Genomic DNA, 10,558 nt, shown 5'->3' with positions numbered 1-10,558 from the left:
TGGGGAAGTAGGGTTTATCTTTATTTTGTCACTGAGTTGTCATGTAGCCTTGCGTAAGTCACTTGGTATTGCTGCATCAGTTTTCCTATTAGAAACTGCTTTGAGAATTCTGTATTTAAAAACAAATCACCATTTTATAATAAAGGAAATATTAGCACAAACTACAAATCCTTTCTTTTTTCTTGAAGTGATAGATGAGTCTGTAGGTGTCACAGTGGTATTACAGGCAGGGGGAAGCTTCTGTCTGTTGTAGCAATATTGATTGTTGTCTTTATTCTTTTTCCTTCAGTTTTTCACACTTCACAATCCCATTGCATATGATTTGAAGAGGCAGCAATATACCTGCAGGTGCCTTTTGTGGACACATCAAAAGAATTGGTGGCAGGCTGCAGTGTAAGCAGATTTTTTTCCTGTGACAGAGAGTACATCTGGCTATGAAGCCTGGTGCTGCAAAAAATTAATTGGAGAGTGTGAAACACAGAGAAGATTAAAATGAGCTCGGGCTCTGAGCTCAAGCAAAACCACATTTCAGTTTGGTTTATTTATGTTTTTAGTGTGGCATCCTGAATCATCATTGTGACTGATGTCATGCTATAAAATGAGGAAGTACATAGGCAAAAAGGGAGAGGGATGAAACAAAATTCAAATGCTCAGCCTGGTGGAGAAAGGCAATGCCTAGCTACACTGCTGCACTGAAGTCATGCATGCGCTCAGACCAGTAAAAGTTTGCACCACTGCAGAAAGATGATCTTGAAGAAAGTTAATCTCACAGTCATAACATTATTGTTTTCCAGACAGATTAGATTACAGCAAAATTAGTGTGCAAAGTAACAGAGAGCAAATGGGAAAGGTTGGTTGAGGTTGCAAGAAGCAGGAATGCTTGGCGGTGGTGCAGAAACCAGTGCTGAGATTATGCTTTACGCACATGGAGGCAACATGAAGGCAGATACAGCTCTAATAAAAGCAAAGCTCGCTCTCCCCTGTTCCCAGCTATTAGTTCCTGTAACAGGGGAAAGATGAGACTTTGCACAGTGCACGTGGTTGATGGTTTTAAGGTCACATCTGTGTAGTGTCACCTCCATGTTAAAAGCAGTGAAGTAATGCTTGCCCTGTCACTATCATGTTTATGGAGTCTCTTGTTACTGGTTTTATCTTCTTACAAACACTGGCTTTAGTAGGTGCTAGAGCCCATGCAAATCTGAGCTTGACCTGGGAATATAAATTGATTTCACACAGTTTCTAGATTTGATCCAACTGCATCCCACCAGCTGTATCTGAGTGGTTCTGTCCCAAGCTGCTGTCATTATCAAGTTAATACTTTACAGATCACTAAATTCACAGACATGGCAGTAGGAACCCATTAATTACTGTGACAGAAAGTAGCCTGCAATTCTAGAGCCACTCTGTGGAAGTTAACAATTTTCAAATGGAAGTTAAGGATCCAGGGTTTTGGAGCGCTGAGGAATTTTATCCTAAGAGGACCCTCATGACTTTTTTTTTCATGATCCTTTTACACATGGAAAGGGTGATTTGATCTCTTAAAGAAAAGTATTCTGTCTCTTCAAGCCCACGTGACAGTGGCAAAATTGCAACAAAAGTTATATGTAAATGGATAGTGGGAGGCAGGATATACAATGGCAAGCATTGGTTGATTAGAAATATTTAGAATAAAAAAAATCCAAAGGCGATGCTGGTTTATTTATGATGGTGCAGTTCTCATGTGCACGTGATTTTTTTTGTTGATTCCAGTGTTTTTCCCAAACTCAGGATCTCCTATAATAAGCAACTTGAGTTTTGTTTTGGCAAAAAGGTATTAATGTGGTGTCCACACTGTATTGCTGTAGGATCAATTAGAAATAACTTAAAAAACTCAAGAAAAGGAGAATTCACCACTGAGGTATACCCAGCTCTGTTATTTAATTCTAATGCCACTGAAGGATACTGTCTCAATAAGATAATAAATGATATTAAAGCAAACATACAATAATCCTTATAGAGTTTAGCTGAAGTGTGGGGATAGACATGTCACTTTGAATATATAACAGATAGTGTCCTGTGACCTGTGTATGCCTCTGATATGCTTTGTAAAACCAGGTTTCTCATTTGCCTGAGCTTAGCTAAGGCTAGTTTCCATCTATGATCCAAGTTTCTGTGCTGGCTGCATTTGTCTGGTGTCTTTCTGAGACTTATAGGCAGTGTTGAGGTGCAGTTACACAGCTGACTCAAGTAAAATCTGAAGTCACAAAGCTGTTAAACAGCTGGTCTGATCGGGTCTCTCCTCTCTTCCCAGCTGCAGATGAGTGTTCCCATTTCCCTTTTTCTGCTTGTGTATATGTAATGTTTGTGTGATGGCACAACATGGCTGTAGAACAGATCAGACTCATCTGTCTGAAAACCAATTTTTTTTTTTTTTTATAGTAGGTAGGCAGGCAAACCTGTCTTTGGAAGTGATATTACAAGTATGTATCATGTCATGTTAAGCTTTATAGAACAAAACTAATCATAACCCAAGACCAGATACTAAAATAGAAGCTGTGTATGTTGGAAAATTTTCAAGTCTGAAAGATGCTGGAGAAACTTCATCAGAAAGCTTTCTTTAACACATATTACAAATGAAAAAGGCAGGAGAAACTATAGCAGCACCTCTTGGTAGGACCATTACATAAACCGCTTCTTCCTCAGTTTCATTTCTGTCAAGTTTTATTTCTCTTACTGGGGAAGATTTTGAGATGTATTGATTAAAACTTGTGTCAACATGCTGGTTTTAAAAGCTGTAGACAGCTCTGTCTGTTTGCCATGGTCATGCTTACTATTGATAATTAAGACATCTTAAAGGAGTTTCAGAGAGGGTCTTGTCCTTTCCTGCAAGGCTTATGGAAGTGTCCCAGTACTACAGTTAATAAGACAGGGAGGTTTGGGAATTGTTTTAAAATCTTCCATATGAATCGTCTTTAAAATCTTCTGCCCATTAGTCTTTATCTGCTAATGGGCAAAAGAATGTAAAGTCCTCTCATGGACCTTCCAGTTGCCATGAAAGCCACTCTTGAAGTTTGGATAGCAAAACAGATCAGGTGCTTGCCATGACCGAGCAGTTGGTGGTAAGGAGTTGCGTTCCCTTCACAATTGGCTAAGGCTGAACAGGATTGTCACGAAGTATGATGTTTGATGGACATCGATCTGAAGGACTTTTATACCTTCCTGTTTGTTCTCGTACTAGTACTTCTATTCATTGGAGAAGAGACATTCATTGAAGAAAGACTGCAGACAATTTATGATCCTTTTGACTTTTCTTTTTTCAGTCCAATGATTTTCATACTAAAACTGCAAATAGAGACTTCAGTTTGTTCAAGTTTTGAATCTGAGCCATCACACATTTTGTACTACTTTGCCCAGCTGTTTTCATGGATACAGAGCATTTTCATGAGCCCTGACATAAAAACATCTGAGACACAGTGTTTCTGTACTTAAAGATCTTTCTTCTACCACTTTTAGCAGCATATTAAAATTCTTAAAACCATTGATTTTCTGCTTCATAATTTCCTCTTGAAAAGGGGTCACTGCTGTCAGAAGTGTTGCTGTACCATGCTAGATGTAGGGAGTGCTTATTGTTTCTGATGTAAGTTATAAAATTACCATCATATTCTCTTACATTGCGTTAAAGTAAACTCTTAAGTAGCATGGCAACATTCAGTTTCTATTTCAGTGTAGGAATGAGATGGCAAATTCAGTATAAACTGATTGGGATGTGGGTAACAAGCCCAAGATGTATAAGAAAGGTATTCTCCTGCAATATCATCTGACATCACTGCTCGTAGGTTTGGTGCAAGATTCTCCAGGACAAAAGGTAGGTGATTTTTGAAGTCAAGGTCTGTTGAGGGAAAGCAGCTGGGTTATTCTGATATTAGTACTGTTTTGGCCCAGCTTTACCTGGTCTAACAGTGTCACCAAAGGACAATGCTTCATAAGCAGAAGCAGTTTCTGTAAGACTTCATGTAAACTAAAGGTCACTGGGGACAAGAAAGTTTCCTCAGCAGTCATCCAAGGTCAGACCCAAACTGAAAAGCAGCCTGTAGGTTCCTCTTTAGTGTTGTCCAATTTGAGACCCAGTACTAAATTTTGCTCAGAGGTCAGCCAAGGTTGCAACTGCTACTAAAAGCAGAAATTGTAAGTCTCCCTGCTAAATTGACTGTGTATGCAGTTTTCTGTAGTCAGTCAGTCTGATTGAATCGCTGTGTGTTGTCTGCTTTTTAATGTTTTCACAATAAGAAACCATTTGCTTTTCACTTGTTACTTGGCTACATCTATATTTCCTTAGTACTAAAACACGCTAAAGCAAGGTACAAAGCTGGTGTGATAACCTTTTGGTGATGTGATAACCTTTGGTAATGTGATACGTGCTTCACACAAGGTGACTGCACTCATGAAATAATGAGTCCTAGGATGCAGCTTCAGTTGAAACAAAGCAAACAAGGCTGCAGGTAAGAGGCAAGAATCACCTATATCACAGCTGCTCCTGGCAGATTTTTTACTAACCTGATCAGCCATGAGAGTGCAACACAGGTTCCTTGTTCATTGTTACAAAGCAGGCTTACAGTGAGGAGCTGCAGGGGATTTGGGGTGTGAAGGAATGTGGCAGAAGGCAGATGTTTACGTAAGAGTTGGAAAAATCTACTAATACAAGTGGGACTTACCTCACTAGAAGAGTAATTTTGATATTCAGGTATTCCCAAATGCTCTTCTGAGCATAGGTTGCTGGACTTGTATTATCTGTGGCTCCAGAACTGTAGAAATGTTCAAATCCCCATTGTCAAACCATGATCTAAGTGTTCCGACATATTTAATGACATGAAATTAAGTGCCAGTCAATGAACTATGCATTCAGGATCAGTGTCAGCAATTTCATAGATAAACTGATACTAAATGCTTGCAAAACACTAATGACCACTTACAAGTTCTTATGTGCCTGTCCCTAATCCCCAAAAGTTATTATGACATCCATGTTTGCTGCGTTCCCTCCCCAGTTAGATGAATGATTTGGTATGTCAGTCATAGTGGGAAGAGCCAAATTCTGTCCTGCCTGCTTGCATATTTGTAACTTGCCATGCATTTAAATCTTAAGTGCATGGAACCTTAGAACCAGGATAGGCATGCACTTTGTATAAAACATGCTGTGATTTTGAGGAAACACTTGAACACATACTTACAGTGCTGATCACTCCTCCCTTCTAGGTGTGTGGCATAGCATGTCTATATTAAACATCCAACAAATAATTTGGGATAGCTTTGCTGTTACTTGTACACATGGCCAGGCCAGTGGTCTGTTTCTGTCACTGATTTAAGTGCTCCTAATTCTAGAGGAAAACAAGCTGTAATCAGAACTTTGTGTTCAAAGGGCTTAGGTGTCAGTTCCCACAAGCTAGGTAGTGTATTTTGGGGGCTGTGGTAGTGTTTTGTACATGTAGTCCTTTGGTTAAAGTACTCAAAAAGAGTCTTAGTGATACTGATGCATTCTGAAATGGCACTAGCTGAAGGGTTATTACTCATTCATGGAGTTAACAAATGTTGAGCTAGTCTACCAAGCTGTTTAGTGGGTTTCACTGTCTCACTGCAAGTCATTCTAATCCCCACATTACATCTCTTTTGCCATTATTAAGGCATTTACAGGTGTTGAAGAATCTGATTTTTTCTTCCAATGAAAATACTGTGGTACCCAAAAATCATGTGTTGTTGGAGCAGCATGCTTATCTCTCTGCTCCTTTTCCATCCCAGTGTGGAAGAAGATACCTCAGCTGTAATTTGTACAGAGCACTCTCATGAACTTGTAGGTGCATAAACTTTGTTCTTTCTCTTGTGCTAAACAGAATTATTACAACTGTTTTCATACAGCTCCAGGGCCAAAGAAATGTATTTCACCCCACTTAGCCAGACTAAAAATACATATCCAGATCTTTGCAGAGCCTCAGGACATATAGCGCCTACCTCCAAGCAGAGGCCCTGGAGTAATTTGCAAGCAGAAAATGTCAGTAGTTCTGCATTGAGGACTAGCTGGATATTCAGCTAGACAAGAAGACAGTGAGTAACTGGCACCTTTGGCATTCCCTGCTAGTTTGTGTGCTGTCATAGACACTTCATTATCTAGCTGTCCTGTCCTCCTGTCACCTTGCTGCCATCACTGGCTGTAATTCCAGCACAAATACTGCACTTTTAAACTTCCTAGAGCTGTATGTGACTCAGCAGTCAGTCCTACAGACAATTGGACTGGGCAGCAAAGAAAAATTACTGTTTCTTAGGATCAAGGGAGTTGCCAAGTCCCATCTACTTTCCATACTGGAAAGTACTTAAAATTTGGATACAGCTCAGCACTTATCATCAGCTGAAAGGAGCCACACGTGAGTGTATCTTTCAGTATAGTTAGGTGCAAGCCAAGTATGTACCCACATGATGAGGTGGGTGCTGGCTGCATAGATTGTAAGACTGTTGAAGGTGACTAGGTTTCTTCAAGCAACCACACAGCTGGCTAGCAGTCATGTCAAATGTATTTTGCAAGTCCTCTGAGTTAATATGTAAATAATTCTGATCAGCACATGATATCAGTTTAGAAATACAAATAGGATTTTGTGGTACTTAAAATGGTTACAGATAGTCATTTATCTCTTACAGTTAACCCAAAAGCTGACATGTTACACAGGCAAACCTTGCGTATGAGTGAGGTCTGCAGGAACTAATCTATGTTGAATATTTCTTACTTTGCTGTATCTTTTTCTTGTCTCTGCATTTGATTTTACTTCCAGTGGGATCAGTGGCAAAGTATTCCTTTAGATTTACAGAAGAGGAGAACGTAGCCTGCGGCAGTACAGGATGTTATTTACTGCAACTGTCAATGACAGCTTCATCTTAGAACAAAAACGTGGGTGCAATTCAACATTACCATGTAACATGTATGATTATTTTTACTGGAGAAAAGATTCAGTAGCTCTGCACCTCCTTCATTTGCTCCTGCTCTGAAGTATTGCATACAAAGCTTGGTGACAAATAGTTATTTTCTCTGGCCTTTTCTTTCAGGCTTGATTATCTTGTTTGGTATGTTAAAATATTAGTGAAGCTTTCTAAGTGGTACTGAAAAAATGGGTTATGGTTCACCGAAGTATTTGTTTTAGTGGTTGGCTGCCTAGCTGAGCTTGCAGCAGGTTATGGTAGGTTTATGTATTACAGAAGCTTCTGTCTACATATCCAGGTAATGAATTTTTATTAGATGTTTTATTTCTGCATTATTTTCACATCACATGCTGTGTTTTAATACTGGGGTTTTAAGACCTAGTGGTGTTCGCATTGTGATCCTGCTTGATAATTGCACACACAGACTGTCATTTCCAAAGTCACATTCACTCAGTCTTGACTTCTTGACTGGGGAGATGTCAGGTGGTTCAGAGACCTGGGGAAAAAATGTTGATTTTGTGCTTTTCTGATGCTTGCAATTGCTGATCTTGGTTGTCAGTGGCCAAGTTGCCAAGCATCCCTGGGCTATTTTAGATGTATTTCCAAGAAACTCCCCCCATTTCCAGCGACTTTTCCAATTTTGCAGACCTGCTTTTCACTATCTAAATTTTGTGTATGTAGAAACATGTGATCTGTCTCTTAATTGAGGGGTTTGCCTCACATTATGGCATGTGTCTTTTTATTCATTGGTGGATTAGGTGTATGTCACTTCTGTTTAGTTTCTGTGTTGCTACATTTTCCAAAAAGCCCATGCAGGTTGTAGCTAGCAATAGCAAACCTGCTTATATGTGGGAAATGGAAGAAAATATTCAGATAGAAACAACAAAAATATCCATGGTATTCTGTTTCCTCTTCACAAGCAAAGAGAAACATGACTCAAAACTAAGGTCTGTCTTCATTCTTTCTGCTTTGGTAGAAGGGTGGAACTTCAAAAGGGAGTTTTGCCTGACTAAGTAGCATGGATTAATATATAAAAATAGTAATACAGCCAGGGAGCAATAAAAGTCGTGGCTTAGCAATATGGATCTAAGAGCAGTCTTCTTTGCCACTTTGTGTCAAGAATTTATAATTTCTGCAACACTTATATTCACAGGAAGTTGTCCAGGATGTCTCTCAAATTTTCAAGCAAAGTGTAAGACCTGTAGACCCTCACTGATGAGATTAAGAATTCTTTTCTTTCCAAAATGTGGAGCAAAGTAGCTGATATCCTAGGCAGAAATGAATAATAGTAATGTGAGATATTAGAGCATGAGAAGTTAAAGTTCAGGTGAATAAACTGGGCTTCATCATCAGGCTGATGAATAAACTCTTTCCAGAGAAATAATAAGTGAATATGGAGTCATTTTTATTGTTGTAACACCAAAAAATACTTAAAGAAATGTTGAATTTAATGAGGAAGAGGCAACACATTTTTTTTTTGCTACTACTGGTTCATTTTTTTCAGGAGCTGTTAATGACAGAGGCAGTAAACTGATGTTGGAAGCAGGGATTAAAAGGCCATCATTTCTACTTGTTACTCAGAATCAGTCAGCATATAAGATCAGAAATTCTGCTAAAAAAAAAAGATACCTTGAAAGTTATTTTCCTCTTCACGGACACATGTAAGTAATCCATCAGCCATCATGGCTACTGAAGCAGGACAGGAGAATTGCCATGGCTATTGAAGCAAGAACAGGAAAAAATTGTGGGTTTTGTCCTGTTCTAATAATTCACTTTACAAGAAACTTAACACACTGCAAGGCTATATCTGCAGTCTTTATGCTAGTCAGATTCTTATGAGAGACACCTCTTCTTATTTACTGTGTTCTATCAGGAAATGTAACAAAAATGGCAAGGAACAAGCTCATCTGTTACCAAAATAAATATTTGAGATCAGAATCTGTAGTAGTAGTTAACAGTCTTTGCAAATAACATGCCTCTCACTAACGAGTTCAAAGCAACTCTGCTGCTGATAGATACATAAGAGAGATGTGTAAGTGACAGCTCTTTATGGCAGTTTGCATTAGGTTTGTGTAGCAAGGTTTTCATATCAGAGGGGCTACGGAGATGGCTTTTGTAAGAAGCTGCAAGAAGCTTCCACCATTTCCAGTAAAGACAATGCCAAGCAGATCTGAGACAGACCACCTGCTGGCCAAGGCTGAGCCCGTCAGTGATGGTGGTAGTGCCTCTGGGATAACGTTAAGAATGGGGAAAGTTACTGTGCTGGAGCAATTGCAGCCAAAGAGAGGAGTGAGAATCTGAGGGAACAGCCCTACAGACACCAAGGTCAGTGCAGAAGGAGGGGAGGAGGTGGTCCAGGTGCCAGAGCAGAATTTCCCTTGAAGCCTGTGGTGCAGACCATGGTGAGACAGCTGTGTCCCTGCAGCCCATGGAGGTCCATGGTGGAGCAGATTCCACCTGCAGACCATGGAGGACCCCACACCAGAGCCAGGGGGATGCTTAAATGAGGTTGTGGCCTCAATGGGCAGCCCAAGCTGGGGCAGGGTCCTGGCAGGACCTGTGGCCGCATGAAGAGAGGAGCTCACACGGGAGCAGGTTTGCTGCAGGACTTGTGACCCTGCAGGGACCTACGCTGGAGCAGTCTGTTCCTGAAGGATGCACCCCAGGGAAGGGACACACACTGGAGCAGTCTGTTCCTGAACGATTGCACCCCATAGAAGGGACCAACACTGGAGCAGTTTGTGAATAATTGCAGCCTATGGGAAGGACTCACATTAGAGAAGTTCATGGAGGAGTGTCTCCTGTGGGAGGGACCCCACACTAGAGCAGGGAAAGAGTGTGAGGAGTCCTGCCCTGAGGAGGAAGGAGCAGCAGAGACAACATGTGATGAACTGACCACAACCCCCATTTCCTGTATTTCTGCACTGCTGGGGGAGGGAGGGAAAGTAGAGGAAATTGTGAGTGAAGTTGAGCCCTGGAAGAAGGGAGGGGTGGGAGAAAGGTTCTTTAAGATTTGGTTTTATTTAGCCAACTCTGATCTGATTAGTTGTAAATTAAACCTATTTCCCTAAGTCAGGACTGTGTTGGCCAAGACAGTAATTGATGGTGAGTGATCACTCCCTGTCCTTACCTCAACCCACAAGGCTTTCTTTATGTTTTCTCATCCCTGTCCAGCCCAGGACAGCAATGGTAGAGCAGCTTTGGTGTCCAGCTAGGGTCAACCCACCACACAGTACCTGAGACCTAACGTCTTGTTTCAAGGCTTGGGAAATTTGTACTCTTGCTGCAGTGCAGACAAAAAAAGCACGTAACAGTATGTTTTGACCTGTGGATTGCAGCATTCTATTCACCTAGGGAAATAGAAACCCCATTCTTTTTGATTCTTGTTTTGCTAGCAAGCCCCATAATGCTTCCAGGACTCACATCTTTCCTAGCTGCTCGAAGTCCCTTACAATAAGCAGGTACTTTTTAATTGGGTTGCCTTTTTTGAACACACAGAAATCTAGATGCTTGTCTGGTCAAAGATATGTTCAATAACATTAGCACTATCAGTTGTTTGAATCTATGTTTGTAATTACTGTGCAGATGCCATGGAAGCTTATACACAGCAGAACAAGACAGC

This window comes from Pezoporus wallicus, unplaced genomic scaffold, assembly GCF_028554395.1.
Source record: "Pezoporus wallicus isolate ANWC-B61680 ecotype Strahan unplaced genomic scaffold, APGP_CSIRO_Pwel_v1 contig_2770, whole genome shotgun sequence".
NCBI lineage: Eukaryota > Metazoa > Chordata > Aves > Psittaciformes > Psittacidae > Pezoporus > Pezoporus wallicus.
The sequence above is the reverse complement of the archived record's forward strand: the minus strand, read 5'-3'. Positions refer to the sequence as shown.